Below are 10,718 nucleotides of genomic sequence, written 5' to 3'. Positions count from 1 at the left end.
AAAAATGCACAAATGCAATGCACAAAATGTGACACAAATTGTCACATGACATCATCATGTGTCAAAAACAGTGATAGCATATGAGAAAAAATTCAAACCAATTACCAAAAATTCATATCACATATGAAGATCAAGCATGCAAAAATTCAGATCAATTGGATCAACACATAGCATTTCACAAGGCATTGAACATAGCATATCAATTTAGCACAAGTTTCAAACAAAAATTCCAAAATAAAAATCCAGAAGCAAACAAATCATGGAATTAATCCTATAAAAAACTAGAGATCAAAACAAGATCATGAAAAAAAATGGAGTCAATTTGGAGCATTTTACTATTTTTTATGATATTTAGAAGATGAACAAAATAATATGAAATATTAAAATGAAAAGGAGGGAAAATAAAATTCAAATAAAACTCAGAATATTCCTAGCCGTCGGATCAAGCGCGAAAATCAGATCAAGCGGATCACATTTAAACATTGAAACGCAGAGTTTCACTAATCTACTCAGCGTGCCACCCAAGCAGTCAAACGCACACTCAGCAAGGTCAAAGCAACAAGAGCCAATGGAACACACACGGAGGCAACACGCAAGCATACAACATGGATAAGTGAAACGACGTGTTTCACTAAATGATTCACCATCACACATCAGCGTTCAAAGAAACGCGTGGCTTGGTCAAAAGCATAACAGCCAATGGAACAGACAAGGAGGCAGGCACGTGGATCCAACGTGGACTAAAACCCTAGCAAACCAGACGACGGAAACAACCGTCTTCTCCGGCCATCCAGGCGGCGGAGATCAATAAAAATTTCCAAAAATACGTGAAACCGGTACCATTCGAAATATCTTTCATCATACAATCCAAATCCATGATCCATTCATCCTAATTCAGGCTAGGTTTTACAGATCGATCAAAAACATTTTTAAGATCAAAACTGAAAGTTCACATAACATACTCATTTCTCATCCATTTTCGAATCTAATCCTATCAGCATGCTCAGCAATGCAAGATCTACATGATCATATCAAGAAAATAGCAAAAGGAATGGATCGATTTTCAACTTACTTGAACTGCAGTGCTCTAAATTCGTGTGTTCAAGCTCTCACAACCTCCAGATCTACTCCTCTATGCTTGACTAGAAGCTTTGTGTAAGAAACAGCAGCTGAAACCACCTAGATTCACTTCAAGTTCAAAATCCGATCCAGTTGAATATGCTCTTGGACAGCTTGAATTATGGACGAATTGCTTCAAATAAGGAATGGATCTTGCTCAGTGATGATCCATGATCAAGAATCTGCAAGAATCTTGAAGAGTTGTGTGAAGAAAAATGAAATTCAAAGAGAGAGAAAATTGGAGGGAATTTGAGATTTTGGATCTGAATTCTGTTATTCTTTGATTACAGTTAGGGTTTTCCTTTTATATGGTGTATTAATCATGCTGCTAATCCAATTAGGCAATGGCTAAACATGATTAGTGAGAATTGGAGTAAAAATGCAAAAATGCACATTGAGCTAGCATGCACATGCTACACGTGAACAATGTCATGTTAAGCTTGGAAATCATTTAAAATCATCCAATAATCAACATTGAATTGATAATTTGCTTGAATCTTGAACCAACTTCAAATTAAGAAGTTTCCCTCCAAAATGCACATGTGTGAACAAGTGATCATATGAGCTTCTTCCATGCATGGAAATGGTTCATTTGGAAAGTATTGGTCATGAGGAGCATTTTGCAAAAAGAATGGACCAAATTGGAGTTTTGAACCAAAAGTTATGCCATTTTGAATTCCATGTACACTTTGTGATCATTTAGCCATAAGTTCTCAACCAATCATCATATGATCATGAAATAGGACTTTTTGAAAAGGGGAGACAAAGATCTTCAACTTTCATGCTCACCAAAAATCCATTTGAAACTTCTTTGATGTTGAAAAGTCAAGTTGAATGTGGACCAAAAACTTGCCATTTTTGGAAACTTGAAATTACAGGTCACTTTCCATTTTTGGAAACTTTTGCCATGACCTCAAAATCTTCAAGATAGATGTTTGAAATGACAAATAAACTTCATTTGAACATGAATGAGGCGTCTCAACTCAATTCCCCACCTCAAAGCCCTCAGTTGACTGCACAGTTGACTTTATTGGTCCTCAAATGACCTTGACATGTCTGAATGAATTTGAACCTTCACCACTTGGGGAAATTGCTCCAAAATGAAACCTTAGCTCATGTAAGCTCAATATAATGATCATGTGGTCCTCATACCAAGGAAATACCATCAGCTCTTGCACAAAGGATGCTCTTGAAGTGCTTGACCTGTGATTGCTTAAACTGCAAAACAAAATGTTAATGACATATTTTTGTGCTTTTGGTTAGTGATTAAAACAAGAAAAGCAATGATATACAATGCAAGCATGCCTGGTGATCTCAACCACTCTTAAGAGATCCCTACCCAAAGATAAAGGAAGCCAAGATGCTCAGAGATCCTTGAGGCTATGCAATGCAATGATATGATGCCATGAGGGATCTTAGGGACAAAATTGGGGTCTTACACCACTGAACTGACCATTTTGAATAAACCGAGCATTACCGGACTCATGGTTAGGAAAATAAAATATATACCTTATAAGACTCTATACCCTTTTGATTTTTCAGAATACCCAATGAAAAAACCACTAATGGTTCTTGCATCAAGCTTCTTTTCATGTGGATTATATGCCCTTACTTCAGCTTGGCATCCCCAAATATGAAGATACCTTAAACTAGGTTTCCTTCCTGTCCATAGCTCACAAGGAGTCTTAGGAACTGTCTTGCTAGGAATCATATTAAGCAAATATGCAGCGGACTTTAATGCGTAAGTCCACAATGATAATGGTACGTTGCTATAATTTAGCATTGACCTAACCATATTCATGAGAGTATGGTTCTGCCTCTCAGACACACCATTTTGTTGTGGTGTGTCAGACATAGTATATAGTGAACATATACCACGACTTTCGATAAACTTTGCGAATGGACCTAGACATTGTCCTTTATCATTATACTTTCCATAATATTCACCACCTCTATCAGACCCCACTATCTTTATTTTCCTATCCAATTGCATTTCCACCTCATAAATTAATACTTTTAACATGTACGCTGATTTAGATTTTTCATGCAATAAGTACTAGCAATAGTAACGTGAGAAGTCATCAATAAAAATGATAAAATACTTTTCTCCTCCCCAAGAAGGAATATCGAAGGGCCCACAAATATCAGTGTGTATCAATTCAAGGAGTTCACTGCTTCTTGTAGACGAACTCTTAGATATTTGTTTGATGTGTTTTCCTTTAATCCAATCCAAGCATATATTCCAGTCACCAAAATCCAATTGAGGTGATATTTCACCTTTCATTAACCTCATTACTCTTTCTTTGGATATGTGACCTAATCTTTGATGCCACAAATAAGCAAAACTCTCATTAATTGTACTTCGCTTACTACCAACAACATGTTCAATATTAAACAAAGATTCTTTAAAATTAACATCAAGATTAAAACGATATAAAACATCAACTAAAATACCATAACCATAATAGTATGAATTTTTAAATAAAGAAAATACACGGTTTCCAATCCTAAAATAAAAATTCAATCCATCCAACTTTGCAACAGAAACTAAATTCCTAGCACATCCAGGTACATAAAGATAACTTTTCAGATCTATATGATAACCAGTATCCAAGATCAATATATACGTCCCAATTCCCTCTATTTGTGGCTTCATTCTGTTTCCCATATAAAGAAACTTTTCACTTCCTTTTGTGGTTTGGATCAAAAGGAATCCATGCATAATATGTCACACATGAGTAGTTGCACCCGAATCAAGCCACAAAGTATTATTTGGTACTTCAATAAGATTTGATTCAAAATTTATGGAAACATAAAATATACCTTTCTTCTCAAACCACATCTTTCTTTTAGGACAATCCTTTTTGAAGTATCTGTGTTCTCTTTGCAGAAATAACACTTCTTTTCCTTTTGGACTCTGTCCTTATTAACCTTTAAAAGAGCTTTTTCCTTCTTCTTGTCCTTCTCGTCGGGTTTGACCTTACTGCAACTGGCTCCATCATGAATCGTGAGATGAATAGAATGATCTTTCATTTTTTTATCCTCCCTTCTTCTTGAACCAATATGGCCTTTATTTCTTGAAAGTTCCATTTTTTTATGGTGTTGTAATTCACCTAGAACTGTCCAAACTCAAGAGAAAGCGAGTTTATGATAAACTGTACAAAAAAAAGATTCATTCACATCCATACCTAAGGACTTCAACTTTGCTGCCAAATTTCTCATTTGAGTCAAATGATCATGAATGGGTTGAGACCATTCAAACTTTTTAGTCTTCAACTCACTCATCAAATTCCCCACAACAGTTTTGTCTATGATTTCAGAACTTGAATACTCTTTCATATTTTTCATAAATTCCCTTGAATTTCCAATGTTGGGTATAGATGATTTAACATTTTCAGTCATTGTCATTCTCACCAAGTTCAAAGCCAACCTGCTGTACATTTTTCAAGTCTCAAAAAGAGACTTTTCATCTTCTATACTGTCCTCCGTAATGGTTGCGGGCTTCTCATCCATTATTAATGTCATGTCCAAGTCTATAACACCCAGTTGAAACTGAAACTTTTCAGACCAATTAGCATAGTTCAACCCACTGAATTTTGTCATTGCATTGCCCAAGGCAAATATATTAGTAGCAACTGCAAACATTTAAAACACGTTCATATCTTAATACTTTGAATAAATTTTATGGATTCAAACCAATTTAAATTTAATCACGTGTCTAAATTCACCTTTGGGTGATGCATAAATACATTATAATAAAATAAAACGATGATAAATGAACATACTTTAATGAAGAATTAATCATGCTCAAAATAACAAGTATGTTAATAAACACTTCAACTTCATTAATTATAAGTTATGATTCATCTTTGGATGATCAATATATGTCTTATAATAATAAATATCATTTAACATAAACATCTTATCCATATAGCATCAAATCAAAATTCATTTTTTATAATTTAGAATTATAAACTTTAATGAATTTGACCACTTTGATGATTAACAAATTCCCACTATAATGAATCCAAAATAATAAATTATATATAAAAAAAAATATATCAATATAATAAATCAATTCAAATTTATATTGAGTTTCTTTTCATATTTTAGCATATTTGAATTTATTAAAACGTTAATATAGACACAAGAAGATATATATTATCATCCAGCACTGCTACTATATAACCGTTACTACATCATGCATCATTTTACTGCTAATGCAATGCCAATGTATCATATTGGAATCACAATATGATATCACATTCCAGTACCGTTTGCATAATATATATATACATATATATATATAATATATATATATATATATATATATATTATATATATATATATATATATATATATATATATATATATATATAATATATATATATATATATATATATATATATATATATATATCGTGTAATCGTTATAAACGCACAACACCACGGGAAATCGAAATAAATACAATATATAATGAGAATGATATATTATAATATATATGTATCGATAAAGTTAATATTATTGAAAAATTATAATATCGGTAACTATGTTTTGATATCAATTGTTAGCAAAACTTCATGTTTTGAATCTTAACATCATGATTTTTGCATTATTCCTATTTTTATGAAAAACAGTAAAAACGTATCCGGATCCCTGACGTCGATTCTTGTCCGATTCTCAATCTTGTTTTCAATTGTTCTCTCCTTTCTTCCTTTTTTCTTATGTGTTTCTTTTGACGATGAAGATACTTTTTTGTATTTGTGAGAAAATGAGAAGGAATGAGAAAATGTATTATTGTTTTTACAAAGGTCTCTATTTATAGTCATCTTACTCCAATAGACACATTTCATTACAAGAGACATGTCTCAACAACATCTATGAAGAGAGAGAAGAGGAATTTAAATTTTGAATTTCAAAATAAAACCACATTGACTTAATTATCCATCAATCCAAATAATCATCATAATAGGATATCTTTTATTTAAACCAAACTTTTAATTACATGAGTCATAATTATTGAATTAATAAATTAATTCAATACTTAGCTTTCAATGTCTTGTATTTTGGCCATTTAAAATCAAAGTCCAAACAAACATAGTAAATGGTTCTTAAATCACATATCAAAGTTATCATTAATATACTTCATAATTTTTTTTCTATTACAGTTGAGGTAAATACAACTATATATCATGAGGTGACTCATACTTGTATGTGTTGTTTGATGGATGTACTAATATCATGTGATGTTGACATGAAGGCATCAGTTTTAAGATATGAAAATGTATAGTTCTTAGGCTGGACAAAAAACCGTGACCCAGCCCAAACCGCAATAAATCGAAAAAAATTAAGATTTTGGGCGGGTTTAATTGGGCCGACGGTTTAGCGGGTCAAAAACTTGGGTTGGTTTGGTTTGATATGGGCGGGTCCGGGTTAGGAAATGTGAACCGCAGGAACCCTAACCCGCCCACTAATAATAACAAAACGTTTCATATTAGGTTTCTAAAAGTTGCTGTGCATTTCCCTTCTTTCATTTTCATTACCATCGAAATCCCTAACAAGTCGCCGCCGCCGCCGGATACACACCTTCATCCATCCCCTCAACCCACACCACCACCAACCTTCAAAACTACCCACCACCACCATATTCAAATTGTTTTATTACTCACAACCAGTCAATAGTCCTAAAGAGGCACGATTCTCATTCACTCATCTTGTTCAAGATTTACTTTTTCTTTCTTGTTGTTTCGAAGAATAGTGTATTCTTATTGTTTTGGAGTTTTCTAAATTAGAGTTTTCTCTATTTATCCGTTCTTGTAAGTTTTGTTTGCATCCTTCTAATTATTTTCTTATTTTTGGATTTTATTTCAGGTTACCGACAGATCCATCTTCATGTTACAAGCAAATGTACGAGCTATGGTTAAAGGTTTTTGTTTTGAGCTTTTATTTATTTAGCCTTTGTTGTTTTCAGTTGTTGATTTAGATTTGTTTATTTAGTTTTGTTGTTTTTGAGTTGTTCATTTAAGCTTTGATGTCTGGTGTGTCTTGGTTCAGTTATGAAACATTGGTCTCTATGGAGTTGTGTTTTTGGATAGCTTTTATTTAAACAATTTTTAACCTTAATTGTTGTTTTGGTTTAAACAGATGGAGCAAGGACTAAATCGTAGGCAAGGAATGACATGAGGATGAAGCTATAATATTTTTGAATCGTAGTACATGAAAGGTAAACTTAACCGACGACTTGTTTTTAACTATGTCAACTTTTATGAGGCCTCATCTTCCTGAATTATTATTTATTATATCACTAATAATACTTTTTTATTTCATATTAATGGAGGTTGTAGGTTCAATTCATAATTTGATATCATACATGGTCTTGCTTATGGTAGGTATTGTTTCATGTAAAACACATACGAGAAGCAAATAGAGATGTTCAGTGAAATGGTTTATGAAAAACTGAGATATTCAATCACAATTTCAACTCTAAAAGATTTGATCAACAATAATACTGGAACATGAATTTCATAGGCATTCTGGAATTGAAGAAAATGGTCTGTTGTGTCTCAACGAGTAGTCGAAGTACTTGTAGCAGCAAGAGAAACAGAGATATGATCACTCCATCTTGCGTCCCCCGATCTTTCCAATCTTAAAAGGAGGATTAGAGAGTAAGTTAACGTTTTTTTAAATGGCTATTATTATTGTTCTTGGGAACAAATTTGAACCGTATTTTGAGATGTTGCTTTTGTTGTTCCAGTTGTCCGCGTTCTTTCCAATTTTAAGTCATTGAGGCAAGATGAGGCGACAAGGAAGAAATATGTTGAACATATTAAGAATGAGATACGATCATGCTATGCCTATAATGAGTTTCTAATCGGTACTTTAGTGGAGGTTGAAATAATTATATTATTACTACCTCTCTTTTGAACTTTAATTCCATTGAGCACTCTGTCCAATTTTTATCAGTTAACTCTCTATACAGGTCTCTGGAAAATAGAGTTTTGTTTTGTTGACTTTTAGTTAGGGATTCATCGAAACTGATTCTCAAGTACCAATTGGTGTCACTCCATAGTATATGGTAGGTTTTTACATGGTAAGTGGTTTTCTGTAGTAGCAGTTCTTCGTTGCATTTCATTTAGGATTACAAATTACACTCAGTTTTGTGTTTTTTTTAAAACTTTTTGTAGATACTAAGATGGGGTTTCTCTCATCCTAATGTTTAAGAATTTGTAATGTTTGTAGGACCGGAATAAGATGGTTTCAACCGTACATTACTTCCAGAAATATAATGTGTGTTTAGTAAAAATATTATGTGTAGAATCGTTTTGGCCAAGGGTAGATTTTATGTTTTTTTTATGGGATCTATTTAATTAAAAGTTCTTAGAATAATATTTAATATCCAACTATTCAATTGATACTGTTACAATTTAATATTTATTTTCACAAGGATTGACATAGTAGCTTCATCCTCATGTCATTCAATGCATGTTGCTGGTATGTTCATCATATTATATTATGGTGTATTCACTATAATATTTTTGAATGATTTAATGTGTTATTTATAGCTTGATTGAAATATCAATGAATGACCATATGATTTCTAATTAATATGACAGGTTTAGTGCATGTATTGCCTATGTGTTATACAACTATTGTCTTTTTAATATGACAGGTTCATGTTTTGTTTTCATGTCTTTTTGCAGATCAAGAGTGGTTCCTGTTCCACTGAATTTCTCCATAATGTGCAAAAGTTTGCTTCTTGGGGCAATAGGATAATGACAAAATTGCCTTATACTTAACTTAACAACTGTGATTGTATAATATTAAGGCCTTTTGAATCTGATGATTTTGTGTTCTTTTGGAATTGTATGGTGCTGTTATGCAGATGTGGATCTCAGATTTTGGGGTATATTAGTATTAATTATAGTTCTCCAACACTTGTTAAAGATGGAAAAGTTAGCTATAAAGAGTAGAAGTAGCAATGCTAAGGTAATGGGAAGCATAATATCAATAGCAGGTGCTTTTGTCTTGACTTTCTACAAAGGAAAATCCATCTTGAATTCCTCATCACTTCATCAATCAAATGAATTTCTCAAGTCAGGGGATTCAAGTTGGGCCATTGCTTGCATTATGCTAATAGTGGACTATTTTCTGGTTTCTCTATGGTACATTTTACAGGTAGGTAGAATTAGTATTGTGCAAAATGAGAGATATTATTTAATAATAGCTTCAAAAATTTAGTTCTAAATTGCTACATTCAATTAGCAGGTCCATATGAAGGAGTTCCCATATGAACTAAGTTTAGTCTTGTTATACTCCATTAGTGCAACCATAATATCAACATTTGTAGCTTTGTTATCAGTTCCAAATGCAAGTGCTTGGAAAATAGGACTAAATCTCTCACTCATCTCCATTGTTTCCTCTGTAAGTTGTACTGCAAATAGGATTAAAGGATTGAGCATTGCATTTGAAACTGCTCTTTACTGCAAACAAGTTCTTTAGCTTGTTCTTTTTGTTTAACTTATATTTATATGTATTTTTTTAGATTGAAGAAAAAGAGTCTCCATTGGTTCTATATTCATGAGTAATTCAATTGTAAATTAATTAATTCCCATTAATTTTTTTTTGCTTTTGATTTGTATTAGCCAATTAATATTATTAGTTATTGTATAATTTAATATTTATAAGTTGTATAGTATTTAATATTCAGCATGTGGGTACAATTAAAAATAATTGACATAAATTGTGTTGAATGTTTAGTCCATTATTAAATTTGAAAATTTTATAATGTAAAAACTCTACCGAAGTTTTATGAAAAAGTTATAAATTTTAAATGGATCTTTAAATATTTTTAGTCCAATAACCCGAGGAACCCGTCCGTTTTAACCCGCAATCCGTCTGGACCCAACCCGGCTAAATCAATGTTAAAATTGGGCGGAAATGGGCCACATTAATGCATCCGCGGGTTGGACTGGGTGTTGATTTTGGGCCCGAACCCACCCAACCCGGCCCGTTGTCCAGCCCTAGTCCTTATGCATTTTGATGATAAAACTAGAATGTTTTTTCTCAACAAGTTTCAATATGTACATTCTTTTTTGCAGTACGAAAGTCATGCTTGGGAAAAATATATGTCAAAAGTTCCTTAAAGAAGGTACTTCACACAGGTTGTGCAGAGTTGACTCCGTAAATGGTATAGAACACAGGAAATTAAAGTCTTTCTTTACCATTTTTCTCATATATGTTATATATATGTTGTGTCACCTTTATTTTTATTTATGTTTCTTCTTAGAGATGTTTGTAAAGATAAATGGATAAGGTAAGGATTATTTTTAAACTTCTTTTATAATTGGAAACCAACGTTACTTTATTTCTTCTGAACTTTTTTTTTAGTCCAATGCTGACATGATCTTTCGATTTCCGTTGTAGGCATGCAACAAATGAATGATTAAACCTCTCAGTTGATTCTAATGAAACATGGAGCCAATGTCATTTATAATGGAATTCTAGGCCATCATTCAAGTCTACTGATTGAATATATTCAGGTATGCTCAAATCCGAAGAAAAGCACTTAGTGTCTTAAATTCTGGCTAGATCCATATGAT

At 32.5% G+C, this 10,718-nt stretch overlaps 1 long non-coding RNA gene across 7 annotated transcripts; it reads left to right on the top strand.

Annotated features, from left to right (window-relative positions):
* The first annotated feature begins 6,818 nt into the window (after positions 1-6,818).
* Positions 6,819-9,757, top strand: LOC127083309 (uncharacterized). 7 transcript variants are annotated; one of them, XR_007788376.1, is made up of 7 exons: positions 6,819-7,045; positions 7,264-7,342; positions 7,457-7,504; positions 7,648-7,784; positions 7,874-8,209; positions 8,820-9,294; positions 9,385-9,757. It is a non-coding gene; the product is annotated as an uncharacterized LOC127083309 (long non-coding RNA). The 7 variants fall into 7 exon arrangements; XR_007788378.1 differs by having other exon boundaries at positions 6,819-7,026; positions 7,874-9,294; XR_007788377.1 differs by having other exon boundaries at positions 7,464-7,504; positions 7,874-9,294.
* The last annotated feature ends 961 nt before the right edge of the window (positions 9,758-10,718 follow it).

Source organism: Lathyrus oleraceus, chromosome 5 (genome assembly GCF_024323335.1).
Source record: "Lathyrus oleraceus cultivar Zhongwan6 chromosome 5, CAAS_Psat_ZW6_1.0, whole genome shotgun sequence".
In the NCBI taxonomy this organism is placed as follows: Eukaryota; Viridiplantae; Streptophyta; class Magnoliopsida; order Fabales; family Fabaceae; genus Lathyrus; species Lathyrus oleraceus.
This window is presented reverse-complemented; position numbering and strand designations above follow the sequence as displayed.